This window comes from Callithrix jacchus, chromosome 16, assembly GCF_049354715.1.
Source record: "Callithrix jacchus isolate 240 chromosome 16, calJac240_pri, whole genome shotgun sequence".
NCBI lineage: Eukaryota > Metazoa > Chordata > Mammalia > Primates > Cebidae > Callithrix > Callithrix jacchus.
Window position 1 is genome coordinate 28866646 of NC_133517.1, and position 14831 is coordinate 28881476.

Sequence of the window (14831 nt, forward strand, 5' to 3'; positions counted from 1 at the left end):
ACTGAGGTAACTGAGAAAATTATAGAACCATGAATTAAATTCGAAGAGGACATGCTATGTTCTCACCCTTAAGTGGGTGTTGAACAATGAAAACACATGGTCACAGGGAGGGGAACATCATACACTGGGGCCTGTCTGGGGGTGGAGGGCTAGGGAAGGGATAGCAGGTGTTGGGGGAATAGGGGAGGGATAGCATTAGGAGAAATACCTAATGTAGATGACAGGGTGATGGATGCAGCAAACCACCATGGCATGTGTATATACCTAGTACCCCACAACGTAAAGTACAATAAAAAAAACAAAGAGGATGTGCTAGTCTGGAGGTGGAGGGCAACAAGTTCTGTTTTAGAAAAAAGTGAGAGCCAGCCAAGATGGCTGCCCCCGCAGTGAAGGTTTCCCGAGGTTGGTCGGGCCTGGCGCCGATCATGCGGCAGGCTGTCTTGCAGCATCCAGGGCTAACTCAGGTGAGGTGGAGCCGCTATAGTGCTGAATTCAAGGATCCCCTGATTGACAAGGAACATTATCGCAAGCCTGTGGAGAACCTAACTGAGGAGGAAAAGTATGATCGGGAGCTCAAGAAGACTCAGCTCATCAAAGCTGCTCCAGCAGCGAAAACAAGTTCTGTGTTTGAAGACCCAGTCGTCAGTAAATTCACCAACATGATGATGAAAGGAGGAAACAAAATACTGGCCAGATCCCTCATGACTCAGACTCTGGAAGCTGTGAAAAGGAAGCAGTTTGAGAAGTACCATGCCGCTTCTGCAGAGGAACAGGCAACCATTGAACGGAACCCCTACATCATCTTCCATCAAGCACTGAGAAACTGTGAACCTATGATTGGGCTGGTACCGATCCTCAGAGGAGGCCGTGTATATCAGGTCCCTACATCCCTACCCGACCGACGTCGCCACTTCCTGGTCATGAAGTGGATGATCACTGAGTGCCGGGAGAACAAGCATCGGCGGATGCTGATGCCGGAGAAACTGTCACACGAGCTGCTGGAGGCTTTTCATAACCAGGGCCCCGTGATCAAGAGGAAGCATGACATGCACAAGATGGCTGAGGCCAACCATGCCCTGGCCCACTACCACTGGTGGTAGAGGCTCCAGGAGCCCAGGGGCTCTGCCGCAAGCAACAGTGTGAGCCACTGCATACTGTAAAATATCTGTGATTAAAGATGTAGCTGCTTTGTAAGGGTGGGCAAGCCTCAGAAGAAAGATGGAGCAGCACGTTTACTGTCCAGGAATCCTTTCTTTGAGGCTAGAACTTGCACTCTCTGCCCCCATTGCCTTGTAAAGATCCCTCACTGACTTGGGGATTTCCTGCAGGAAACTCAGGTCCCCAGTCTTCTCTTCCCTCAGCTTGAGGTGGACTTTTGGATATAAAAGGAAGCAGTTTTAGTATCAGAAAAGATTTATTGGAAAATTCTCACGCTGACCTGGTATAGCATGTGGTGAAGTGCCAGCATTCATTGAAACTCGCTGGAGGAAATAGGCTTGTTTCCCGAGTTGTCCTTGTACAAAATGTATAAAAAGTAGTTTCTGGTGTGAAAAAAAAAAAAAAGAAAAAGAAAAAAGTGAGTATAAGACATCCAATGGAGATATATAATCTGGATCTGTGCAATAGGAAGTGAGGTGCACAGGTTTGGTTTGAAGATGAAAATGTTAAGAGTTATTATCTATTTACATGTGAGAAATAAGGCCAGAGACTGTAATAAAATTTGCAAAGGAGATTTAAGAGAAAGAAGAAAGCCAGAGATTTTCTTAATATATATGCAATGCAGGAAGAAGAAGAGAAGGCAAGAAGGAATCGAGGGGCAGACAGTTCAGGGGAACCAATGTCATAAAAAGCACTGGACCATGTTTAATTCTACAAGTTACTGGAGAAGGGGATATTAATAACATTACTCTAACAATAAATACACAATACAATTTAATTCTCAAGCCACCCAAGGAAACACAGATTCCGGTCAATGACTGAGCAGGGATTCAAACCCTGCAAAACCCAGGCATTGAAGTAAAATGAACTTGGATTCTAATCTTAACTTTGCCCCTCAAGAGCTGTAGAACCACAGGGTCATGATGAAAATAATTCTGTCTCTGACTCTCATAGGTCTGTGAGGATTACATTTTAAAATGCATGTGAAGTGTTCAGTACAGTATCTGACATGTTATAAACACTAAGTGGAAGCTAGTCTCTTCTTTTAAAGAATAATAAATACAGATTTTTCTCAATACAGTCTGTTGATGAAAAGACAAATCATTCAAGGTTCTTAATGGCAAGATTCTATCAAAATTTTTAAATGTGCATACATTGGACTTAGCACTTCTGCTTCAAGGAATTTATTCCATAGAACTGTTCTCATGTGAAAGAATGTCTACTGTTGCATTGTTTGTAATAGGGAAAATCTGGAACTAATCTCAATGAGGAATAGTCACATAAACTAACACATCTGTACTATGAAATACTCAGTATAGACCTAAGTAAACTGACATGAATGGCATTATCCATCATATCTTAAATGAGAAAAGAAATTTCTCAAAATAATTTATATGATTCCACCATGACCACAAAACAAAGGAAAAATGGAAGGATGAACCCCAAATTAATTCCAACAAGGATTAAAAAGTAAAAAAAGGAAGAAGATTCAAGATGGCACTGTAGGAGCAGCTCAGCATTGCAGCTCCCAGTGAAAGCACAGAGGGTGAGTGGACACTGCATTTCCAGACAACTCTTTATTGTCCACAGACCAGGCAGAGAAGCCCCACGGGTCACCAGCGCGGCTGTTTCGGCCAGTGCTGCAGCGCAGCGGCTCTCCGTACAAAATACACTGGTCTGGTTGCCCTGTTAAACTGGCAATTGGAGATTTGGGAAGGCAGATTAGCCCATTCATCTGATTAAATGGGTCTGAAACATAGAGTCAGGCCAGGAGATTCCTGGGCAGCGACGTTGTTTCAGCCGGCGCAGTGGGTCGCCGCACGGGAAAACACACAGATCCCGGCACGCTTTCAGCAGGCGACTGGAACACCTGGGAGAGAGTCAACCATTCAACTTTAAAAAAAAGGGCTCTGGAGAATGATCCAAGATGGCTGATCGCTAACATCTCGGGATTGCAGCTCCCAGTGAAAGCGCAGAGAATGAGAGGATGCAACACTTTCAGACAAATTTTGGTCATTCACGGAGCAGAAGATTCCCAGTGGAGGAGCTGCACGGGTTGCCAGCGCGACTCTTGTGGCCGGCGCAGCGGTTTCGCTGGCACCTCAGCATGGCAGCTCTCGATGCAGAGTAAATGGGACTGGTTCCCCTTCTGACCGAGGTTTGGAGGAGCCACATGGGTCGCCAGCACAACTCTTGTAGCCAGCGCAGCGGCTGTGCCGGCACCTCAGTGCAGCAGCTCTTGGTGCAGAGTAAACGGGACTGGTTCCCCTTCTGACCAAGGTTTGGAGCTCCAGGAAGGCAGAGTCACCTATTACGGACTCAAGAAGGAAGCCAGACTGGAGACTCCCGGACAGAAAAGCACCACCAGTCTTAACACTGCTGTTTTGGCTGGCGCAGTGGGTTGCTCATATTTTGGCCCTGGGAATTAACAACTTGGACATCCACTCAGACCTAATTTGAAAGTTGGTAATTACAAAGACGACAGGTGGATAAATTTACAATGATGGGAAGAAACCAGCGTAAAAAGGCTGAGAATACTCAAAATCAGAACGCCTCTCCCTCTAAAGAGGATCACAGTTCCTCATCAACAAGGGAACAAGGCTTAGAGAACGAGAGCATCCCATTAACAGAATCAGGCTTCAGAAGATGAATAATAAGAAACTTCTGTGAGTTAAAAGAACATGTTGTAGCCCAATGTAAAGAAACTAAGAACTTTGAAAAATGGTTTGATGAAATCCTAATGAGAATAGACAACTTAGAGAGGAATATAAGTGAATTAATGGAACTGAAGAATACAATACAAGAACTTCAAAAAGTATGCACAGGTTTAAAGACTCAAATTGTTCAAGCAGAAGAAAGGATATCAGAGGTCGAACTCCAACTTAATGAAATAAAACGAGAAGACAAGATTAGAGATAAAAGGATAAAAAGGAATGAGCAAAGTCTCCAAGAAACGTGGGACTATGTGAAAAGACCAAATTTACGTTTGATAGTTGTACCTGAATGCGATGGAGAGAATGAATCCAAGCTGGAAAATATTCTTCAGGATATTACTCAGGAAAATTTTCCTAAACTAGCAAAGCAGGTCAATATTCAACCCCAGGTAATACAGAGAACACCACAAAGATATTCCTCAAGAAGAGCAACCCCAAGGCACATAATCGTTAGATTCACCAGGGTTGAAACAAAGGAGAAAATACTAAGGGTAGCCAGAGAGAAAGGTCAGGTTACCCACAAAGGGAAGCCTATCAGACTTACAGCAGATCTCTCAGCAGAAACGCTGCAAGCCAGAAGAGAGTGGGGGCCGATATTCAACATCCTTAAAGAACAGAACTTTCAGCCCAGAATATCATATCCAGCCAAACTAAGCTTCACAACTGAAGGAAAAATAAAATCTTTTATGAACAAGCAAGTACTCAGAGATTTTATTACCAGCAGGCCTGCTTTACAAGAACTTCTGAAAGCAGCATTACACATAGAAAGAAACAACCAGTATTAGCCTTTCTAAAAATATACCAAAAAGTAAAAAGCATCAACATAAAGAAGAATTTACATCAACGAATGGATAAAACAGCCAGTTAACATAAAATGGCAGTAATCCTAAATTTAAATCAACTAAATCCCCCAATTAAAAATACAGCCAAAACCCAACGGCATGTTACATCCAGACCCATTTCACATGCAAAGATACACAAAGACTCAAAACAAAGGGATGGAGAAAGATTTACCAACCAAATGGAGAGCAAAATAAATAAATAAATAAAAAGCAGGAGTTGCTATTCTCGTATCTGATAAAATAGACTTTAAAGCAACAAAGATATAGTGGTAAAAGGATCAATGCAACAACAAGAGCTAATGGTCTTAACACCCAGATACATAGAGACTTAGACTCAATGAGACAGAAAATTAATAAGGATATCAAGAACTCGAACGCAGATCTGGAAAAAGTAAACTTAATAAATATTTATAGAGCTCTCCACTTTAAATACACAAAATATACATTCTTATCAATACCATATCACACCTACTCATAGGTTTAAATGAAACATTGATTGGCCATTATTAATACCCATTTTTTTTAGAATAAAGCAACATTTCCATTCTCTCTTTTTTTCCTCTTTCTTCCTCTCCTTCACTCCTTTTATTTCTTTCCTTCTCTCAAAAAAAAGAAAAAAAGAAATCAACTTGTAGACCTCTAGATCCAGGTCGGCAGTGTCTCTCTCATTGCCTGATTTCCTTCCTTCCCTTCTCTCCCTCCCTCCCTTCCTTCCTCCCTTCCTCCTTTCCTCTCTTCCTGACTTCCTCCCTTCCTCCCTTCCAAAAAATAAAAAATTAAAATTAAAAAAAAGGGAGGGAGGGAAAACTGTTACCAAAAAAAAAAGGCTCTGAGGCAGGGAGCCAGGTGATCAGGCTTGGCGGGTCCCATGCCCACAAAAACAAACAAACAAAAAAAAACAACAATTGGAAACACTCAGGGTTGAGAGTTTCACGGCAAGCACAGCTGAACCCAGGACAGTCCAGCTCTGTGGGGGAGGGGCGTCCGCCATTACCGAGGCACTCCACCCCTACAGAGGTAGTCTGCCATTGCTGACACAGCCTGCTGTTGCCAAGGCAACCCACCATAACAGAGGTCCGCCATCACCAAGCCTCCATTGCCGAGGCAGTTCTAACCACACCCATATAAACAGGACTGCAGGGAAATACACACGGCAGCAGGGTGGAGCCCACGGCAGCAGCGTGGACGCCACAGCAGATCAGCAAAGCCTCTGCAGGCAGACAGTGACTAGGCTGCCTCCTTGCTGGGCAGGACAGCCCTGAAAAAAAAAAAAGGCAGCAGCACAACAGATGCTCATAAATAAAGCCCTAACTCCCTGGGACAGAGCACCTGGGGGAAAAAAAGGGGGCTTTATCAGTTCGGCTGCAGCAGACTTAAACGTACCTGCCTAGCAACTCTGAATGAACAACGGAGCTCACAGCTCAGCACTTGAGCTCCTATAAAGAACCACCTCAAGCAGCTCCCTGACCCCCATATATCCAAAGAGTCAACTCACAAAGGACTGATCAGACTGACATTTGGCTGGCATCATTCTGGGACAAAGATAGCAGAAGAAGAAACTGGTAGCAACCCTTACTGTTCAGCAGCTGCTGCAGGTGATCCCCAGGCAAGCAGGGCCTGGAGTGGACCTCAGCAGTCCTACAGCAGAGGGGCCAGACTGTTAGAAGGAAAACTAAGAAACAGAAATAACTTCATCATCAACAATCTGGACGTCCACTCAGAGACCCAATCTGAAAATCAGCAACAACACAGACGACAGGTGGATAAATCCACAAAGATGGGAAGAAACCAGCGCAAAAAGGAGGAAAACACCCGAAACCAGAACAACTCGCCTTCTACAAGGGATCACAACTCCTCACCAGCAAGGGAACAAAGCTGGATGGAGAATGAGTGTGATGAAATGACAGAATCAGACTTCAGAAGGTGGGTAATGAGAAACTTCCGTGAGCTAAAAGGACATGTTCTAACCCAATGCAAAGAAACTAAGAACCTTGAAAAAAGATTTGAGGAAATGATAACAAGAATGGACAACTTAGAGAGGAATATGAGTGAATTGAAGGAGCTGAAAAACACAACATGAGAACTTGGCGAAGCATGCACAAGTTTCAATAGCCGAACTGACCAAGCAGAAGAAAGGATCAGAGGTCAAAGATCAACTCAATGAAATAAAATGAGAAGGCAAGATTAGAGAAAAAAGGGCAAAAAGGAACGAACAAAGTCTCCAAGAAATGTGGGACTATGTGAAGAGACCTAATGTACATTTGATAGGTGTACCCGAATGTGAAGAAGAGAATGAATCCAAGCTGGATAATACTCTTCAGGATACTATCCAGGAAAACTTCCCAACCTAGCAAGGCAGGCCAATATTCAAGTCCAGGAAATACAGAGACCACCACAAAGATATTCCTCAAGAAGAGCAACCCCAAGGCACATAATCATCAGATTCACCAGGGTTGAAATGAAGGAGAAAATGCTAAGGGCAGCCAGAGAGAAGGGTCAGGTCACCCACAAAGGGAAGCCCATCAGACTCACAGCAGATCCCTCGGCAGAAACCCTACAAGCCAGAAGAGAGTGGCAGCCAATATTCAACTTTCTTAAAGAAAAGAACATTCAACCCAGAATTTCATATCCAGCCAAACTAAGCTTCAATAAAATACTTGCAAGCCGATTGCAACAGCACATCAAAAAGCTTATCCACCATGATCAAGTAGGATTCATCCTGAGGATGCAAAGCTGGTTCAACATATGCAAGTCTATAAATGTAATTCACCACATAAACAGAACCAAAAACAAAAACCACATGATTATCTCAATTGACGCAGAGAAGGCCTTTGACAAAATTCAACAGCCCTTTATGCTATAAACCCTCAATAAATTCGGTATTGATGAAACGTATCTTAAAATAATAAAAGCTATTTACAACAAACCAACAGCCAATATCGTACTGAATTGGCAACAACGGGAAGGATTCCCTTTGAAATCTGGCAGTAGACAAGGATGCCCTCTCTCACCACTCCTATTCAGTATAGTACTGGAAGTTCTAGCCAGAGCAATCAGGCAAGAAAAAGAAATAAAGGGTATTCAAATAGGAAAGGAGGAAACCAAATAGTCTCTATTTGCAGACAACATGATAGTATATCTAGAAGACCCCATCGTCTCAGCCCAAAAACTCCTGAAACTGATAAGCAACTTCAGCAAAGTCTCAGGATACAAAATCAATGTGCAAAAATCAAAGCATTCCTATACACCAATAACAGACTTAAAGAAAGCCAAATCAAGAATAAACTGCCATTCACAATTGCTACAAAGAGAATAAAATACCTAGGAATAAAACTACCAAGGAACGTAAAGGACCTCTTCAAGGAGAACTACAAACCACTGCTCAACGAAATAAGAGAGGACACAAACAGATGGAGAAACAGTCCATGTTCATGGTTAGGAAGAATCAATATCGTGAAAATGGCCCTACTGCCCAAAGTAATTTACAGATTCAATGATATCCCCATCAAGCTACCAATGACCTTCTTCACAGAACTGGACAAAACCACCTTAAACTTCATATGGAACCAAAAGAGAACCCGCATAGTCAAGTCAATTCTAAGCAAAAAGAACACAGCAGGAGGCATCACACTACCAGACTTCAAACTATACTACAAGGCTACAGTAATCAAAACAGCATGGTACTGGTATCAAAACAGAGATATAGACCAATGAAACAGAACAGAGGCATAACAACATATCTACAACCATACAATCTTTGATAAACCTGACAAAAACAAGCAATGGGGAAAGGATTCCCTGTTTAATAAATGGTGTTGGAAAAGCTGGCTAGCCATGTGCAGAAAGCAGAAACTGGACCCCTTCCTGACACCTTACATTAAAATTAACTCCAGATGGATTAAAGACTTAAACATAAGACCCAACACCATAAAAACCCTAGAAGAAAATCTAGGCAACACCATTCAGGACATAGGAGTAGGCAAGGACTTCATGACCAAAACACCAAAAGCATTGGCAACAAAAGCCAAAATAGACAAATGGGACCTAATCAAACTCCACAGCTTCTGCACAGCAAAAGAAACAGTCATTAGAGTGAATCGGCAACCAAGAGAATGGGAAAAAATTTTTGCAGTTCCCATCTGACAAAGGGATGATATCCAGAATTTACAAAGAACTAAAACAGATTTACAGGAAAAAAAACAAACAAGCCCATTCAAAAACGGGCCAAGGATTTGAACAAACACTTTACAAAAGAAGACATACAAGAGGCCAACAAACATGAAAAAATGCTCATCACTGGTCATTAGAGAAATGCAAATCAAAACTACATTGATATACCATCTCACGCCAGTTAGAATGGCGATCATCAAAACATCTGGAGAGAGCAGATGCTAGAGAGGATGTGGAGAAATAGGAACACTTTTACACTGCTGGTGGGAGTGTAAATTAGTCCAACCATTGTGGAAGACAGTGTGGCGATTCCTCAAGGACCTAGAAATAGAAATTCCATTTGACCCAGCAATCCCATTACTGGGTATACATCCAAAGGACTATAAATGGTTCTACTATAAGGACACATGCACACGAATGTTCACTGCAGCACTGTTTACAATAGCAAAGACCTGGAACCAACCCAAATGCCCATCGATGATAGACTGGACTGGGAAAATGTGGCACATATACACCATGGAATCTTATGCAGCAATCAAAAACATTGAGTTCATGTCCTTTGTAGGGACATGGATGAACCTGGAGAACATCATTCTCAGCAAACTGACACAAGAACAGAAAATGAAATACCACACACATGGACACAGGGAGGGGAGCACTATACACTGGGGTCTATTGGGGGGAATAGGGGAGGGGCAATGCAGGGGGAGTTGGGGAGAGATACATGGGGAGAAATGCCAGATATAGGTGAAGGGGAGGAAGGCAGCAACTCACACTGCCACGTGTGTACCTATGCAACTATCTTGCATGTTCTTCACATGTACCCCAAAACCTAAAATGCAATTAAAAAAAATAAGTAAAAAAGGTGCAGACATCCCCTAACGCCATATATTTCTGTAGTTTCAATAAGTACTAATACATTATAATTTGAAAAATGTAAGCAAGAACTTAAAAAAGGAAATGTAAGAGTATTTCTGAAGAAACTCCATTGTAACAAGAGATTTTAACTCATTAACAATGTACAAAAGAAGTCAATAAAGAAGAACAAGGATTCGTGTGCTTCAGGGATTATCATACCCTCAAAGTTCTCACAAAATTGTTTGCATTTGTCTGGGGACAGGCTCCAGTTTTTATGATGTCTATGACCCCAAAAAGGTTATATGGGAAAATGAGCAGTCTGATAGAAAAGACTGTATGTGTTACAGAAATAATTTCTAGTATTTTTAACTCCTGGTGAAAAAAGTAACACACACACACACAAATGATAGATAAATCAGAAATGGTTCAAAGTATAACTGGCAACAGAAACAGGATTTTAACAATCTAACTGGGTTGATTTCCCATGTCCCACTGCATGGCTGAGTACAAGTGTGGAAGAAGGGAGAAACAGGGGTAGGCAAGGGAAGAAAGTAAACACATTCCCCCAACTCCGTTTTAAGGCTGGGAGGGTCAATCTGTAAGGGCGTGTCCACTTAAGGGATAGATGTAAGTACTTACTACTTCCTCAGGTCCTCATGCCCAGGCCTTTCCACCAGCTCCCATTATAAAGTGCATCTAGAGCATCCTCGGAGTGACCCATGTCCCTCTCTGAGCCTCAGTGTCCCCTTCATGGGAAGGAGTCATACTAGATAACCTCCGGATCTGACCTCCCATCCCACCCTGACCTGGCAAGTCCCCTGGCCTCCAACTCCTTAGCCAGGGCTTGTCCTGGGATGGGCCAGCCACCCGCACTCACTGTCCTGGCAGCTGCACCAAGGGGAGGGACTTCTTCGCGATCCTGGCCTTTGGGACCCAGGTCGGAAGCTCCGGCAGCTGGGGCAGCTGGGGCAGCGGGCAGTGTGGGAGCCGGCGGCAGCCCTGGGCACACCCGAGCCCCTGGCCCAGCCGGGCCTCGTTGGTGGGCTGGCCACGGCGGCAGCGCAGGACCAGCGGGGCAGGCAGGGCAAGTGGCCGCGAGCTCCCACACTCACCGCTCCTGGGGTGAGCATGACCCGCAGCCAGGAGCCCAGTGACGTTCGGCCCGGCCTGGGCAGCGTCTCCCTAGGCTGCGGCCCTGCCTGCCCGATGCGCACCAGTTAGTTGCTAGGGATCCCAGTTCCAGAGCAAGGGGCCCAGTGTTAGGGTTCCAGGCCATGACGGTGCTTGGACAGCTAGGATATCAGAGGCCACCGGGACTCTTCAACCAGTACTAGAGTGCCTCCGCCTTCAGGTCACTGCTGCTGGGGATGAGAGACAAGGTTGGGGAGAGAGCTGAATCAAAGCTGGGTGAACAATCATCAGTGGGGGCCCAATGGCAAACAGCACCAGGCAGCATGTATAGGGTGCAGAGGGCAGTTGGACAAGCTTGGTATCATTCAATTATCTGGTTATTTGCACAACAGCTTGTATCAAAGACTTGTTTTTCACATTCAAAATAACCAGGCTTTCCAGAGTACTGATGAGCTGTACCTTTCAAATATTAGCCAGTTAATGCCTGACTGCCCTAATTTTTGGTAAATGACAAGGACGAGTTCCCTCACCAATCTGCCCAAATTCCATGTTCTGACTCCTCTGTTTTGGTTACTCTGTCAAAGGTTAGGCATGTGTGCCCTCTCTGGCTTAGACACCTAGCACCTGTCTTGCACAGTGGGATCTTAGTATCTGTACTCTTGCCAGATTAAGATAGATACAACCTCTGCCTTTATGACTTGATTCCCCACTAGAGCTGCAAGTTTATCCTTGGTAATACGGTTTCAGATCCCACAAACACTCCTGAAACTGCTCTCAACACGATTTTCTCCGTTCTTATTAAGCTCTACACTAACCTTTCCTAGCTCCTTCGGTTATTTTTTTAACACTCAAATTAGGCCTTAAATCATTAACAGTGGCCCCACTACTTAGTTGTGTGATCCTGGGTAAGGGAAAGTTAACCCACCTAATGGGGGACTAGGCTGCATATTAAAGATCACATGGAGTACTTAATTAGTGGAGAAATACTAACCTAGGGTTATGTGGATTAAGTGACACATTGGCACTCAGCAAGTGATCAAGTGTTTATTAAACGGTCTCCTCTTTAGTTTTGCTATCACACCTCTACCTGACACTTCCCAAACTCCATGCCATTTCTCAAACTGTTCCATCAGGTGACCAAATTCTACCTCCTTTGTGAAACTTTCCAATCTTTACAGCATGAAACATCTCCTGTACTTTATTACAAATTATTCCTACAAAACGCAATTTGAGCCCTCCAAAGTAAATTATACAGATCTATATCCACAAATCCACTCTACCCCATTCCTCCTTTCACCATTCCCCATCACCAAATACTCAAGGACTACAATATGCCAGTTATTGAAGTCTCAAGATTTTAAATGGCTATTTTCCTGATGAGGTTAGAGTCCCTCTAAAAAGTGAAGTGCCTACAATGCACCAGGCATTGTTCTAAGTGCTAGAATACAGAAACCTGACTCAAATCTTACATTGGATAATGGCTAGAGAGAAGCAAATCAAGTTTCAGATACTTAGAATGGCCCTCCCAACTTCCATGCCCTAATTACAGGAACCTGTAAATATGTTACTTTATGTAGCTAGAATACAGAAACCTGACTCAAATCTTACATTGGATAATGGCTAGAGAGAAGCAAATCAAGTTTCAGATACTTAGAATGGCCCTCCCAACTTCCATGCCCTAATTACAGGAACCTGTAAATATGTTACTTTATGTAGCAACAAAACGGACTTTCTAGATGTGTGCTTAAATTAAGGATTTTGAGATGGGGAGAGTATCCTGAATTATTCAAGTAGCCCAACGTAACTACAAAGCTTTTTATATTAAGAGGGAGGCAGGAAGATCAAAGATGATGGAAGCAGAGATGCCACAAACCACGAAATGCAAGGGTCTCCTAGAACTGAAAAAGGCAAAGTTTTCTCTAGAGTCCTCAAAAGAAACACAGGGCTGCTGACCCCTTAATTTGGCTGTGAAACCTGCTTTAGATTTCTGACCTCCAGAAAAGTTAAAACAATAAATTAAGTCACTTAAGTTTATGGTGATGTTACAGCAGCAAAAGAAAATTCATACATTCACTTAACACTTGAGTGCCTACTACATATCAGCAAATGGGCAGAAATAAAAAGGCCTGGCCTTAAAGTCTGTTACCTGGCAGAAGGGATGCACATGTATGAGGGGAATGTTTTGGCTCTTTGACACCAAATCTGTAAGGAAAAACAGTGGTAGCAGAAAGCTGTCAATCTTCCCATGGAGGTGGGCCACAAAGACATCAGACACCCCAAGAGGCTCTATCATATCCTAAACACCCCCAGAGCACTCATTTTACTATGTTGCCTGTCTTCCCATTAGACTGACACCTGAAAGCAGAGGGTATTTTCTGTAATTCACTGTTCTGTGCCCATACTAAGTGCTAAAGCTATACTGCACAGCAGCATTCAACACTTTTGAGCTAGGCACTGCTCTAAGCATTTTACATGGCCTGTATGTAACATTTAATCTTCATTAAAATCATATGAAATTAGGCACAATTATCTCCATTTTGCTGATATGGAAACTGAGACAGAGATTTATTGGTCCAGGCTAACAAGTAAGTGGAGACTGGATATGAACCCAAGCAGTCTGGCTTTGAAGCGAGCACTCTTAATCCAGCCACCACAAATGAACTTCACAGAAATTACCAGGTTAACACTGGCTAAAGGCCAGTGAGTCTAAGACAACTTCATAAAAACTGAGCTCCCAGGGGACAATCCACTAGAGAAAGCCAGACCTTGGATAAACCGGAAATAAACATATATGAGGTGAAATCTTGGAGAACCTACTGTGTGCCCAGACCCCGAAGGTTGGTTAGGCCTTGAAAGCAATGACATTTAGAAGAGGTAAGTTTCCCAATCAGGTGATAACCTGCATTTGAATAGATTCTACCAGCTCACAAACATTTTCATGCCTATTACTGTTCCTCAAAATCCTCTCATAAAAGCAGATTGGTTATCCCACTTTACTCCCTAGGAAACTGATAGCTAAAGTCGTTACCCGACAGCAATGCTTTAAATTTTTTCTATTCGTAGCATCAAGCTGCGTTGGTCCCTCAAATCCCCTGCTTCAGAGTTCTTTATGGGAATCGCGGTTCTCTGCAACCCCTCCCACATTTCCCCATCCACTCTGGCCATAGGCCACACTTAAGAGAGTGATTTAAATGAAAAAGGGGGTTGAATCCTCCAGGACTCAAAGCAGACAAGGTGTGCATACAGGATAGTCAATGCTTTGCCCATTTTATTTCAGGTATTCCTAAATCTAATCACCCCCGGACCAGAGGAAAGAGCTTTCCTACTTTGGGTGGTAATTCATCAATGCAGGTTCATTGACTGAAACAAATGTACCACTGTAGTGGTAGGGAGTCAACAGTGGAGGTTGTACCTGTTGACTCCTGTACCTGTATACGGGAATTCTACTTTCCGCTCACTTTTACTATGAAATAAAAACTGCTCTAAAATATAAAGGCCATTAGTCTTTTTTAAAAAAGCTTTGCCTAAGTATCACTTTGTATATAAAGTGCTACTTATTCCCTTCCCAATGAAGACTTTCTACATTTCATGCACCCACCCACCTGCACCCAGGTTAAGTATGCAATATGCCATGTGTGCAACTTCATTCTAATGAAATTTCATTAGTCTTAATTCTGACCCTGAAGAGGCCACTGATGGCCCTCATTATTCCTCTAAAACCTGGAAGCCAAACAGGTTCTATCTAACATCTGGGGTACAACCGCCCTTCAGGACACTGGATGTGCAAACACTGGGAACTGTACTCTTTACCAACACAGTAAAACAAAACTGAATTTTAAAACTTAAAAAAAAAAATTCGCTGGGGGCAGTGGGCCATGCCTTAATCCTGACTATTCATGGAGCTGACGCAGCAGGATTGCTTGAAACCATGAATTCAGTACCATGCTGGGAAACAGGC

General features: G+C 43.2%; 1 pseudogene; it reads left to right on the forward strand.

Moving 5' to 3' along the window:
• The first annotated feature begins 364 nt into the window (after nt 1-364).
• Nucleotides 365-2930, forward strand: LOC100408479 (mitochondrial ribosomal protein S7 pseudogene; annotated as a pseudogene).
• Nucleotides 2931-14831: the final 11901 nt, after the last annotated feature.